This window comes from Budorcas taxicolor, chromosome 8 (genome assembly GCF_023091745.1).
Source record: "Budorcas taxicolor isolate Tak-1 chromosome 8, Takin1.1, whole genome shotgun sequence".
Taxonomy (NCBI): Eukaryota; Metazoa; Chordata; class Mammalia; order Artiodactyla; family Bovidae; genus Budorcas; species Budorcas taxicolor.
The window spans coordinates 55,410,710-55,424,316 of record NC_068917.1 but is presented as its reverse complement, the minus strand read 5'-3'; positions in this window follow the sequence as shown (position 1 = coordinate 55,424,316).

Genomic DNA, 13,607 nt, shown 5'->3' with positions numbered 1-13,607 from the left:
TTCATTGCTGAGTTAATGATTGCCGCCAGGCCTCCATATCCTTAGGCACCTGGGAGTATGTTCAGTTCAGTTCGTCGCTCAGTCGTGTCCGACTCTTTGCGACCCCATAAATTGCAGCACGCCAGGCCTCCCTGTCCATCACCAAATCCCGGAGTTCACTCAGACTCACGTCCATCGAGTGAGTGATGCCATCCAGCCATCTCATCCTCTGTCGTCCCCTTCTTCTCCTGCCCTCAATCCCTCCCAGCATCAAAGTCTTTTCCAATGAGTCAACTCTTCGCATGAGGTGGCCAAAATACTGGAGTTTCAGCTTTAGCATCAGTCCTTCCAAAGAACACCCAGGGCTGATCTCCTTCAGAATGGACTGGTTGGATCTCCTTGCAGTCCAAGGGACTCTCAAGAGTCTTCTCCAACACCACAGTTAAAACGCATCAATTCTTCGGCGCTCAGCCTTCTTCACAGTTCAACTCTCACATCCATACATGACCACAGGAAAAACCATAGCCTTGACTAGACGGACCTTAGTCAGCAAAGTAATGTCTCTGCTTTTGAATATGCTATCTAGGTTGGTCATAACTTTTCTTCCAAGGAGTAAGCGTCCTTTAATTTCATGGCTGCAATCACCATCTGCAGTGATTTTGGAGCCCCAAAAAATAAAGTCTGACACTGTTTCCACTGTTTCCTCATCTATTTGCCATGGAGTGATGGGACCGGATGCCATGATCTTTGTTTTCTGAATGTTGAAGGCCTCCATTGCTAAGAAATATTTAACTTCTGCTTGGATGGATTAACCTACTCACACCCTCCTCCCTCAGGGTTCATGTCCTTGATTTCCATGTCAACGATTTCATTTGACATTTCAAAAGACAGTACTGCAAGCACTTTTCTGGAAGCAGATGGATATAAATCCTAGAAGAGCCGCTCTTTCTGGGGCTTCGAGAGGATTCCTGGTGTAGGTTCTGCCTTGGCTCCATGTAAACAAAATACCTGCTTCTAACTAGGAGTCACACATGGGAATTCCAGGTTAATCTCAGGTCTCTTTTTGAATTGCTCTAAGCACAGGTGGCGGCGGCCGGTGCACTAAGCGCGGCCGACAGCTACCCCGCATCCGAGGCCAGGGGTGGCAGCCGAGAGGCCAGGAACGGCGGCCGGGAGGAGCTACCCCACGTCCGAGGTCAAGGTCAACGGCCGGCCGAGAGGAGCCACCCCGTGTCCAAGGCCAGGGTGGCGACCGGGAGGAGCAACCCCACGCCCAAGGAGTGGTGGCTGTGCAGGCGCAGGCGGGTAGAGGAGCCATCCCACGTTGAAGGTCAGGAAGGGTGGTGGGAAGAGATGCCCCTCATCCAAGGTAAAGAGCAGCGGCTGTGCTTTGCTGGAGCAGCCGTGAAGAGATACCCCACGCCCAAGGTAAGAGAAACCCAAGTAAGATGGTAGGTGTTGCAGGCGGGCATCAGAAGGCAGACACGCTGAAACCATACTCACAGAAAACTAGTCATTCTAATCACACTAGGACCACAGCCTTGTCTAACTCAATGAAACTAAACCATGCCCGCAGGGCAAACCAAGACGGGCAGGTCATGGTGGAGAGAGCTGACAGAATGTGGTCCACTGGAGAAGGGAATAGCAAACCACTTCAGTATTCTTGCCTTGAGAACCACATGAACAGTATGAAAAGGCAAAATGATAGGATACTGAAAGAGGAACTCCCCAGGTCATTAGGTGCCCAATATGCTACTGGAGGTCAGTGGAGAAATAACTCCAGAAAGAATGAAGGGATGGAGCCAAAGCAAAAACAATACCCAGCTGTGGATGTGACTGGTGATAGAAGCAAGGTCTGATGCTGTAAATAGCAATATTGCATAGGAACCTGGAATGTCAGGTCCATGAATCAAGGCAAATTGGAAGTGGTCAAACAAGAGATGGCAAGAGTGAATGTCGACATTCTAGGAATCAGCGAACTAAAATGGACTGGAATGGGTGAATTTAACTCAGATGACCATTATATCTACTACTGTGGGCAGGAATCCCTCAGAAGAAATGGAGTAGCCATCATGGTCAACAAAAGAGTCCGAAATGCAGTATTTGGATGCATTCTCAAAAACGACAGAATGATCTCTGTTAGTTTCCAAGGCAAACCATTCAATATCACCATAATCCAAGTCTATGCCCCAACCAGTAATGCTGAAGAAGCTGAAGCTGAACGATTCTATGAAGACCTACAAGACCTTTTAGAATTAATACCCAAAAAAGATGTCCTTTTCATTATAGGGGACTGGAATGCAAAAGTAGGAAGTCAAGAAACACCTGGCGTAACAGGCAAATTTGGCCTTGGAATGAGGAATGAAGCAGGGCAAAGACTAATAGAGTTTTGCCAAGAAAATGCATTGGTCATAGCAAACACCCTCTTCCAACAACACAAGAGAAGACTCTACACTTGGACATCACCAGATGGTCAACACCGAAATCAGATTGATTATATTCTCTGCAGCGAAAGATGGAGAAGCTCTATACAGTCAACAAAAACAAGACCAGGAGCTGACTGTGGCTCAGATCATGAACTCCTTATTACCAGATTCAGACTTAAATTGAAGAAAGTAGGGAAAACTGCTAGACCATTCAGATATGACCTAAATCAAATCCCTTATGATTATACAGTGGAAGTGAGAAATAGATCTAAGGGACTAGATCTGATAGAGTGCCTGATGAACTATGGAATGAGGTTCGTGACATTGTACAGGAGACAGGGATCAAGACCATCCCCATGGAAAAGAAATGCAAAAAAGCAAAATGGCTGTCTGGGGAAGGCTTACAAATAGCTGTGAAAAGAAGAGACGTGAAAGGCCAAGGAGAAAGGAAAGATATAAGCATCTGAATGCAGAGTTCCAAAGAATAGCAAGAAGAGATAAGAAAGCCTTCTTCAGCAATCAATGCAAAGAAATAGAGGAAAACAACAGAATGGGAAAGACTAGAGATCTCTTCAAGAAAATTAGAGATACCAAGGGAACATTTCATGCAAAGATGGGCTCGATAAAGGACAGAAATGGTATGGACTTAACAGAAGCAGAAGATATTAAGAAGAGGTGGCAAGAATACACAGAATAACTGTACAAAAAAGATCTTCACAACCCAGATAATCACGATGGTGTGATCACTCATCTAGAGCCAGACATCCTGGAATGTGAAGTCAAGTGGGCCTTAGAAAGCATCACTATGAACAAAGCTAGTGGAGGTGATGGAATTCCAGTAGAGCTATTTCAAATCCTGAAAGATGATGGTGTGAAAGTGCTGCACTCAATATGCCAGCAAATTTGGAAAACTCAGCAGTGGCCACAGGACTGGAAAAGGTCAGTTTTCATTCCAATCCCCAAGAAAGGCAATGCCAAAGAATGCTCAAACTACCACACAATTGCACTCCTCACATGCTAGTAAAGTCATGCTCAAAATTCTCCATGCCAGGCTTCAGCAATACGTGAGCCATGACCTTCCAGATGTTCAAGCTGGTTTTAGGAAAGGCAGAGGAACCAGAGATCAAATTGCCAACATCCACTGGATTATGGAAAAAGCAAGAGAGTTCCAGAAAAACATCTATTTCTGCTTTATTGACTATGCCAAAGCGTTTGACTGTGTGGATCACAATAAACTGTGGAAAATTCTGAAAGAGATGGGAATACCAGACAACCTGACCTGCCTCTTGAGAAATCTGTATGAAGGCCAGGAAGCAACAGTTAGAACTGGACGTTGAACAAAAGACTGGTTCCAAAGAGGAAAAGGAGGACGTCAAGGCTGTATATTGTCACCCTGCTTATTTAATTTATATGCAGAGTACATCATGAGAAACGCTGGACTGGAAGAAACATAAGCTGGAATTAAGATTGCCGGGAGAAATGTCAATAACCTCAGATATGCAGATGACACCACCCTTACGGCAGAAAGTGAAGAGGAACTAAAAAGCCTCTTGATGAAAGTAAAAGAGGAGAGTGAAAAAGTTGGCTTAAAGCTCGACATGCAGAAAACGAAGATCATGGCATCTGGTCCCATCACTTCATGGGAAATAGATGGGGAAACAGTGGAAACAGTGTCAGACTTTATTTTGGGGGGCTCCAAAATCACTGCAGATGGTGACTGCAGCCATGAAATTAAAAGATGTTTACTCCTTGGAAAAAAAGTTATGACCAACCTAGATAGCATATTCAAAAGCAGAGACATTACTTTGCTGACTAAGGTCCATCTAGTCAAGGCTATGGTTTTTCCAGTAGTCATGTATGGATGTGAGAGTTGGACTGTGAAGAAGGCTGAGCGCTGAAGAATTGATGTTTTTGAACTGTGGTGTTGGAGAAGACTCTTGAGAGTCCCTTGGACTGCAAGGAGATCCAACCAGTCCATTCTGAAGGAGATCAACCCTGGGATTTCTTTGGAAGGAATGATGCTAAAGCTGAAACTCCAATACTTTGGCCACCTCGTGCGAAGAGTTGACTCATTGGAAAAGACTGATGCTAGGAGGGATTGAGGGCAGGAGAAGAAGGGGACGACAGAGGATGAGATGGCTGAATGGCATCACTCACTCGATGGACGCAAGTCTGAGTGAACTCCGGGATTTGGTGATGGACAGGGAGGCCTGGCATGCTGCGATTCATGGGGTCGCAAAGAGCCGGACACGACTGAGTGACTGAACTGAACTGAGCCTGCAAAATATTTTCTACCGTTGTCCAGGGAGTTGTTTTTCTTACAGATTAGCTTATATTTCAAATGAATTAAAGGCTTCCCATCCATGACAGTATTTCTGTCAAATGAAGTGGTTTTTTTTTTCACATCTATCTCCTGAATCTGACAAAATGTAATACTAATATTCTGAGATTTCCACCATATTTCGAAAACAGGATTTCCCCAGCTCCTCGTCTAACCAGCTTGGCCTGTTCTCTGTTGTTTCCTATTGCTTTGGTTTGAATACTTTTTTGAAGTTCTAGAAGATAGAAGCAAGTGTTATCTTGGATTCTCTGCCCCTTTTGAAAGTTTACTTTCTTCATTTCTTTCAAAACAGTCTTGCAAAGTTATGGCTAATGTGAAATATCACTGCAACAATTTAAGTACACAAAGGAGATCATGTTCTTTGTAAGAATATACTTTTAAAAGTCAAGCATAGATAACTAAGCACACGTTGAACATTCAAAAGAAGAGTAAGGTCCCCACATTCCACTATAGAGATTCAAGATGGGAGTGGTTACATTCTCTCCATCTTATCTATTGCCTGGTGGTAAACTGCAGTGATTGTACCACCAGGAACTTCAATGTGTCTTTACTCTTATTGTTCCTCACAAGAAGTCTGAGACATCCTGCTAGGTGTAATTGTTAACTACACTTCAGATGAAGAAACTGGAAGTCAAAAGTAAACTCAGACCCACTTGAACTGCGTTGGCAGAAAATTTCAGAGCTGAGTGTGGAACCCAGGTGTTCATCCATTACAGGTGGGAATAAGTCTTATAGACTCAGGCTTAGCCTCCCAGTCCTGGAGGAGTTGAGTATATGGGAGTCTGGGAGTGATGGATGGTAGAGTGGTAGGTGAGGACAATCCCCAGGCCCATCAGCTAGCAGCTTTATTTAAAATAAGTTATTGTTTAAATTGGAGTATAATTGCCTTACAATGTTATGTCAGTTTCTGCGGTACGATGTCATGAATCAGCTATCATGCTCATACTTAGCCATTCAGTTATATCTGACTCTTTGTGACTATTTGGAGCCCACCAGGCTCCTTTGTCCATAGGGTTTTTCAGGCAATAATCCTGGAGTGGGTTGCCATTTTCTCCTCCATGGTATCTTCCCAACCCAGGCATCCTACCCGCATCTCCTGGGTCTCCTGCATTGCTGGCAGATTTTTTTTTTACTGCTGAGCTATCGAGGAAGCCCCTGAATCAGCTATATGTATATATCTATCCTCTCCCTCTTGAGCCTCCCTCCTCCCTCCACTCCCATCCCACTCCTGTAAGTCGTCACAAAGCACTGAGCTGAGCTCCCTGTGAGTTTGCAGTTTTTGCACGACATGGCAGCTTAGTCTTTGCTTGGCTCTTTCCTCTACTAGCTGGAGAGTTTTAGACACAGGATAGAGCTAGCAATGCTGAGATCAACCTTTTAGTTGAGGTAGTAAAAAGGCAGCAAGTTCACAAACAAATAAGTCTTCATTCCATCACATGTGGACCCTCCACGGCAAGCTCATGTTCCCTAGTAATCCCTAGACTCTGCTTATCCCAGATGCCAAGCCTCTGATCATTCTTTTCCTTTCCCTCCACTTACCCATATCCCATCCATCTGTAAAATGATGTGAATATGAAGCCTTTCTTTTCATCCTGCTTTTGGAAGAGCTTGCCAAGGAGAAAATCTCTGTAATAGATGATGCTAAGTCCCCCATATTTCAATACTAAATCCTAGGAAATCTAGGCCATGCTAAAAGAATGTGAAACTGTTCTGCCCACCACCCGTCTTCTACTTATGGGGGAGTGGAGTTAAAGAGGGGAAGAGGGAACATTCCTTTGGAGATAAATAGCAGTGTACTCTATCTGTAGCCCCATCAAGTGTATTCAACGGAGAGCCTGTGGGCCCTCAGTTAGGAAGTAGAACATAAAAATTGTATGAGAAGCTGTAGCTGGATTGGCCTTAGCCAACAGGGCAGAGAGAAGGGGGCACTTTCATCCTCAATGGAGGGGAGAGGGTAAGGGGCAAAGGTGCCTGCTTCCCATGGACCAGAAATGTAGATATGGCTGGTTGTTGTGTTCAGTTGTTCAGTCATGTCCGACTCTACGATCCCATGGACTGCAGCATGCCAGGCTTCCCTGTCCTTCACTATCTCCCGGAGCTTGCTCAAGTCATGTCCATTGAGTTGGTGATGCCATCCAACCATCTCATCCTCTGTTGCCCCTTTCTCCTCCTGCCCTCAATCTTTCCCAGCATCAGGGTCTTTTCCAATGAGTTGGCTCTTGACCTCAGGCAGCCAAAGTATTGGAACTTCAGCTTCAGCATCAGTCCTTCCGGTGAATATTCAGGGTTGATTTCCTTTAGGATGGACTGGTTTGACCTCCTTGCTGTCCAACAGACTCTCAAGAATCTTCTCCAGCACCCACAATTCAAAAGCATCAGTTCTTCATAACTCAGCCTTGTTTATGGTCCAGCTCTCACATCTGTCCATGACTACCAGAAAAATCATAGCTCTGACTGTATGGACCTTTGTTGGCTGGAATCACATCCAAACGAGACTCTACCCAAGATGGCAGCCTGGAGCAGTGATGTAACACAGAAGATGAGCAGAGGAAGGATTTCCTTCCTTCCTCAGGCTCAGGCTCCGAGGGGCCTAAAAGGGGCTCGGATGCACAACAAACATTGCAGGATATTTGGCCCAAGAGTGAAATTTCAGAGAATCCATTTTAAGTACAGCAAGCTGAGTCAGTCAGGTAATCTTGAATTCTTTTCCCTCACCCAGGGTTTTTTAAGCTATGCATTATGAAATCAAATTAATTGATGGTAGTAAGCTTCAAAAAAAATTAGAATATGATGGAAAAAATGTAATTTGGGGATCACAATAAACTGTGGAAAATTCTGAAAGAGATGGGAATATCAGACCACCAAACCTGCCTCTTGAAAAATCTGTATGCAGATCAGGAAGCAACAGTTAGAACTGGACATAGAACAACAGACTGGTTCCAAATAGGAAAAGGAGGACGTCAAGGCTGTATATTGTCACCCTGCTTATTTAACTTATATGCAGACTACATCATGAGAAACGCTGGACTGGAAGAAACACAAGCTGGAATTAAGATTGCCGGGAGAAATATCAATAACCTCAGATATGCAGATGACACCACCGTTATGGCAGAAAGTGAAGAGGAAATAAAAAGCCTCTTGATGAAAGTAAAAGAGGAGAGTGAAAAAGTTGGCTTAAAGCTCAACATTCAGAAAATGAAGATCATGGCATCCGGTCCCATCACTTCGTGGCAAATAGATGGGGAAACAGTGGAAACAATGTCAGACTATTTTTTTGGGCTCCAAAATCACAGTGACTGCAGCCATGAAATTAAAAGACACTTACTCCTTGGAAGAAAAGTTGTGACCAACCTAGATAGCATATTGAAAAGCAGAGACATGACTTTGCCGACTAAGGTCCATCTAGTCAAGGCTATGGTTTTTCCTGTGGTCATGTATAGATGTGAGAATTGGACTGTGAAGAAGGCTGAGTGCCGAAGAATTGATGCTTTTGAACTGTGATGTTGGAGAAGACTCTTGAGAGTCCCTTGGACTGCAAGGAGATCCAACCAGTCCATTCTGAAGGAGATCAGCCCTGGGTGTTCTTTGGAAGGACTGATGCTAAAGCTGAAACTCCAGTACTTTGGCCACCTCATGCGAAGAGTTGACTCATTGGAAAAGACTGATGCTGGGAGGGATTGGGGGCAGGAGGAGAAGGGGACGACCGGGGATGAGATGGCTGGATGGTATCATGGACTTGATGGACGTGAGTCTGAGTGAACTCCGGGAGTTGGTGATGGACAGGGAGGCCTGGTGTGCTGCGATTCATGGGATCGCAAAGGGTCGGACATGACTGAGCGACTGAACTGAACTGAACTGATCTTTTCTTGAAACTTTTGCTGCAGTTTTATACAGGTATTGGTATAAAAAAATTTTTTTAAATTGTGGATTATAGTCAAAAGACGTTCCAAAGCCCCTGTTTTAATTTGCTCTTCTTGTGCTTGGTTCTGGAAGGAACAGGCAGCTCTAGTTTTAGAGATTAGAAACAAGGCCTGTGGAACCAGTTTCTATTCAAACTTGGGCAAGTTATTTTACCTTTTTCTGGTTTAGAGTGTTACCCACAAAACAAGGATAACAAAAGCGCTTACCTCATGGGGTTATTATGACAAAAGGATTAAACAAGTTGATCCATGAGTAGTGGTTCCCACAGTACTTGAAAAAGTGTTTACTTGATCAATGCTAATTATTGTTGTAAAGTGGTTATTTTCTCCTCTGGCCAAAGATAACATTGTCACTTTAAGGACACTGCAAACTCTTTCCTAGATTATATGCAGAGTGTCTAGTATTGTTTGGCTAAAGACAATGACTTCTGTGAGCACAGAGGCCCTCCACAAATATTTATGGAGCAATTACTGCAATTTAGAACTCTTTTGTGCGTTAAGGATACAAAGTAGAATAAGACAATGTTTGAGGAACATACAGTTTCCCAAAGAAATTGCAGTTTATTTGACTTGATCTCCATCAGCTCCGTGTGGTGCCTGGTATATTTTTGGTCCACAGTAGATATATGGGTGTGTGTGTGCTAAGTTGCCTCAGTCATGTCTGACTATTTGTCACCCTATGGACCGCAGCCCCACCAGGCTCCTCTGTCCATGGGATTCTCCAGACAAGAATACTGGAGTGGGTTGCCATGCCTTCCTCCAGGGGATCTTCCCCACCCAGGGACTGAACCCGTGTCTTTTACATTCCTGCATTGGCAGGTGGGTTCTTCACCACTAGCGCCTCCTGCAAAGCCCATATGTTGAACGTATTCTGTGACAGGAATCATGAACTTTCTACCTCACCCAGATGCAGTAAATAAGGGAGCATCACGTCCCTTTATTTTTTCCAGTACCTTCAAGATGTGGAGCAAAGAACAGCAGCACCGGAGACTTTTCTGTAGATGCCAAAGATCTACCCTTGAGGAAACATGAGTTTGCTCTCCTAGACATCCTCTGTTGTCTACTTCACTGTGTTTATTGAAAATGGTTTTCAGAAAAGAAATGAGAAAGGGAACAGATGAAGCCACATGCCAGAGAAAAAGTTTACACATTTCATCTCTCGTTGCTGCTCAGAACAGCTGACAAGTCAGCAGGAAAATAAGAGCTGATATAGCCTCCTGAATCATCCATGCAGTCTCCTCCCTCCATTCCAACATTCCCAGCCCTTCAACTAGGTAAACAGAGCTCTGATGTCACAACCCAAGGAAGGTCAGGCTGGGTAACTATGTCCAGCCCTTCTTCCCGCCCTAACTGTCCTTTTGAGCAGGGCAAAGATGTCCACGCAGGTTACACATAAAATCAACAAACTGATAAGGTGGTTTGCTTTTCTTTTTAGCCCAGAGGCAGTGGAAGCTAGAAAAAAAGAGGGAGAGAGACAGAGGAAGAGGCTGATATGGGAGACTATAAAGTCCTTCCTGGAGCTTCCTAGGTGACACTAGTGGTAAAGAACCCACCTGCCAATGCAGGAGAAATTAGAGACACAGGTTCAATCCCTGGGTTGGGAAGATGCCCTGGAGGAGGGCATGGCAACCCACTCCAATATTCTTGCCTGAAGAATCCCCATGGACAGAGGTGCCTGGCGGGCTAGTTCATGGGGTCGCAAAGAGTCAAACATGACTGAAGTGACTTAGCACACACACAAAATCCTCTCTATCTGTTGCCTTGGAAGGAGTATACAGCTGCATCTAGGTGGCAACCAACTCAGAATGTGTGTCTGTCTTTTCTAAAAGGACCAAGAACTACCCTTTAAAATGGCAATGGTAAAAGTTTACACTTTGTTTCACAGTTTACAAGCTTACAATATACAAAGCACAGGCTGTGACATCACTTCCAAAGACTCAACCAACATCTCATAGAGCTACGGTGGAAATGAAGTTATCCTGACTGGAAGATCAGTTGTCTTTCGATTTAGCTTTTTATCCTGAAAAGAAATCCCTCCTCTTCTAATATCTTGAACTCTTCCTTAATGTTGTCTTTATAGCTATATGTTTTGTAGATCTTAAAGACCTTCTCACCCCCTTTCCCCAAAGTTACCACTTTTGGTATCTAAATACTTGGACTCATTTGCATTAGTGGATGCATTTTGCAAGCCTCACATTGCTTTGAATATACTGAAGTCATGTTTAGTTTCATGGCTGTGCAACCTGAGAAGATGAACAGGGCCTGATGCTTGCAAGGGCCCCAGGCTTAGTTTCAATGCTCTGCTGCCGGCATCTTAAAATTCTCAATATTTATTCTGGGTCTCACGATTTACATAGCTGCCTCTGACTGACCCAGTTAGTTTTTTTGAGAAACCACACCCAAATGGTTGGCCAACTAGTTTTTCTGTTTTGTTTTTTGGGTTTCTTTGTTTCTTTCTTAAGTGCTCTTGTGGGATCTTAGTTCCCCAATCAGGGATCTAACCCATGGCACCCTGAAATGGAAACAGTAGTTCTAACCACTGGACCACCAGGGAATTCCCCAAGAATATTGTTTGATTTCTCCAGTTTCACAGTGTAAGTGGCATGCCTGCCTAGGATGGACTACAGGTGAACAGGGGAAATAACATTGGTATAGCACCTTAGGGTTTACCATAGATATTCACAGGTCTTATCTCCTTTCATGCTCATGTGCAAGTGTTAGCAGGCAGGTCTATTTAAGGCCAACAGAAATCCACCTACAATGGATGAAATTGATTTGACAGGGAAACAGCAAACAGCTGTTTAAACTTGCAAATCAACAGAAAAACAGGACAGAGAAATTATCCACATGTTATACAGCTGTGCTGCAAAGCATGTTGCAAAGGCAGTAAAGGACTCATGGAGTTTGGCCAAAAGGATCACGGGGATGAAAATTTCAATCCCAGGCCAAAAGGGAGGGAGGGGGAGAGAGGGATATTGTTCTTAGATAATCCTGAAGCATCCGTCACAAGGATCCCTTCTGATCCCTTACAGCCTAGCGATAAGGATCACAAAGTCTGGCCTTTGTCAATTCTATCCTTGCCCAGTCACTTCTTGATTTGCAATTTGATTAGGTTTCTGTGTTCTTTTGTTTCAGGAACAGATCGATAATAAAAATACTTCCGAAGCCAATTTATAAGGCTGCCGGCCTGAGACCGGGGACTCTGGAACCCAGGCCAACCACCACCTTTTGACAATCTTGCAGCACCCAGACTAGAGTTTTACTTCCACCGAGTTGTCTGACTTGGTGATCTCCTGCCTGCCTGTCCTGTTTGCACAGCTCCCTCTCCAACCTGATGTCTGAAGTCCAGCCCACTGCTGACTGGCTGAGTGAAGCAGTGTGATGCCTACATGTTCATCCTGAGCTCAGCCCTTTGGGGCAAAGAAGGCTTTCCTGAGTTTTCACCTCCACAGTTCAGATGCACCAGCTTTTCTGACTTTCTTCTCAGGCCATGTTCCAATCCTGTATCTAAGGGTTTTTCTACATGGGTTCAAAGTGAAAGTGACCTAGAGAGGGTCTCAATTCCTGTTGTCTTTCCTTTTCCAATATTCTCAGCACATGGCTAAGATCACCGGTGGCTTTGTAGCTAAAACCTTAACATTTGAGGTTTTTAAGACTTGGGGAGAAAGGAGGGTTTTATTGCAGAAACATGGCTTCTCTTGGACAGTAACAGTATAAATAGGATTTCTATTAAGAAACTCTTCTGCTAGTTGGTTTGTAGAGAGTGGTAAGTTGTGTGAGGAGAAACAGGTTTCATTAAATGTCAAGCATTTGGCCAGTTATGAAATATGTATATGGTCCTTTAACCAGAATGTATCACTTTAGTGAAGAATGAGTGTTTCCTCAGTATTTCTCCCCAGAAAGGTTTTAGGTGCATAAATTTGCTTTATCTAACAGTCTCTGTGTTCCAATGGTTTTGTTGTGTTTTTTTTTCCCCCTGGAATTGTTGTATTGCTCTCATTCTCCCTCATTTTGTGGTTATTTGTACATGTATTTGTTTTTTCATCTCAGTATTAAGCTCTTTGGGGACAGATAATGTTGTTTATCTTTGCTTTTTACAATCCAGCTTGCATAGTCCACATAGCTTTTTAATTTCAGAAATACACATGAAAGGTAGTATACATGAATTTCTATACCTTGCTTATTATATGTAACTATTTAAGGGTATTTTGTATAGTCTTTGTAAACTTCAGTTCCATCACTCAGTCATGTCTGACTCTTTGCGACCCCATGCCAGGCCTCCTTGTTCATCACCAACTTCTGGAGTTTACCCAAACTCATGTCCATTGAGTCAATGATGCCATCTAACCATCTCATCCTCTGTTGTCCCCTTCTCCTCCTGCCCTCAATCTTTCCAGCATCAGGGTCTTTTCAAATGAGTCAGCTCTTCACATCAGGTGGCCAAAATATTGGGGTTTCAGCTTTAACATCAGTCCTTCCAATGAACACCCAGGACTGATCTCCTTTAGGATGGACTGGTTGGATCTCCTTGCAGTCCAAGGGACTCTCAAGAGTCTTCTCCAACATCACAGTCCAAAAGCATCAATTTTCGGTGCTCAGCTTTCTTCACAGTCCAACTCTTACATCTGTATATGACTACTGGAAAAACTATAGCCTTGACTAGATGGACCTTTGTTGGCAAAGTAATGTCTCTGCTTTTTAATATGCTGTCTAGGTTGGTCCTAACTTTCCTTCCAAGGAGTAAACGTCTTTTAATTTCATGGCTGCAATCACCATCTGCAGTGATTTTGGAGCCCAGAAAAATAAAGTCTGACACTGTTTCCACTGTTTCCCCATCTATTTCCCATGAAGTGATGGGACCAGATGCCATGATCATAGTTTTCTGAATGTTGAGCTTTAAGCCAACTTTTTCACTCTCCTCTTTTACTTTCATCAAGAGGC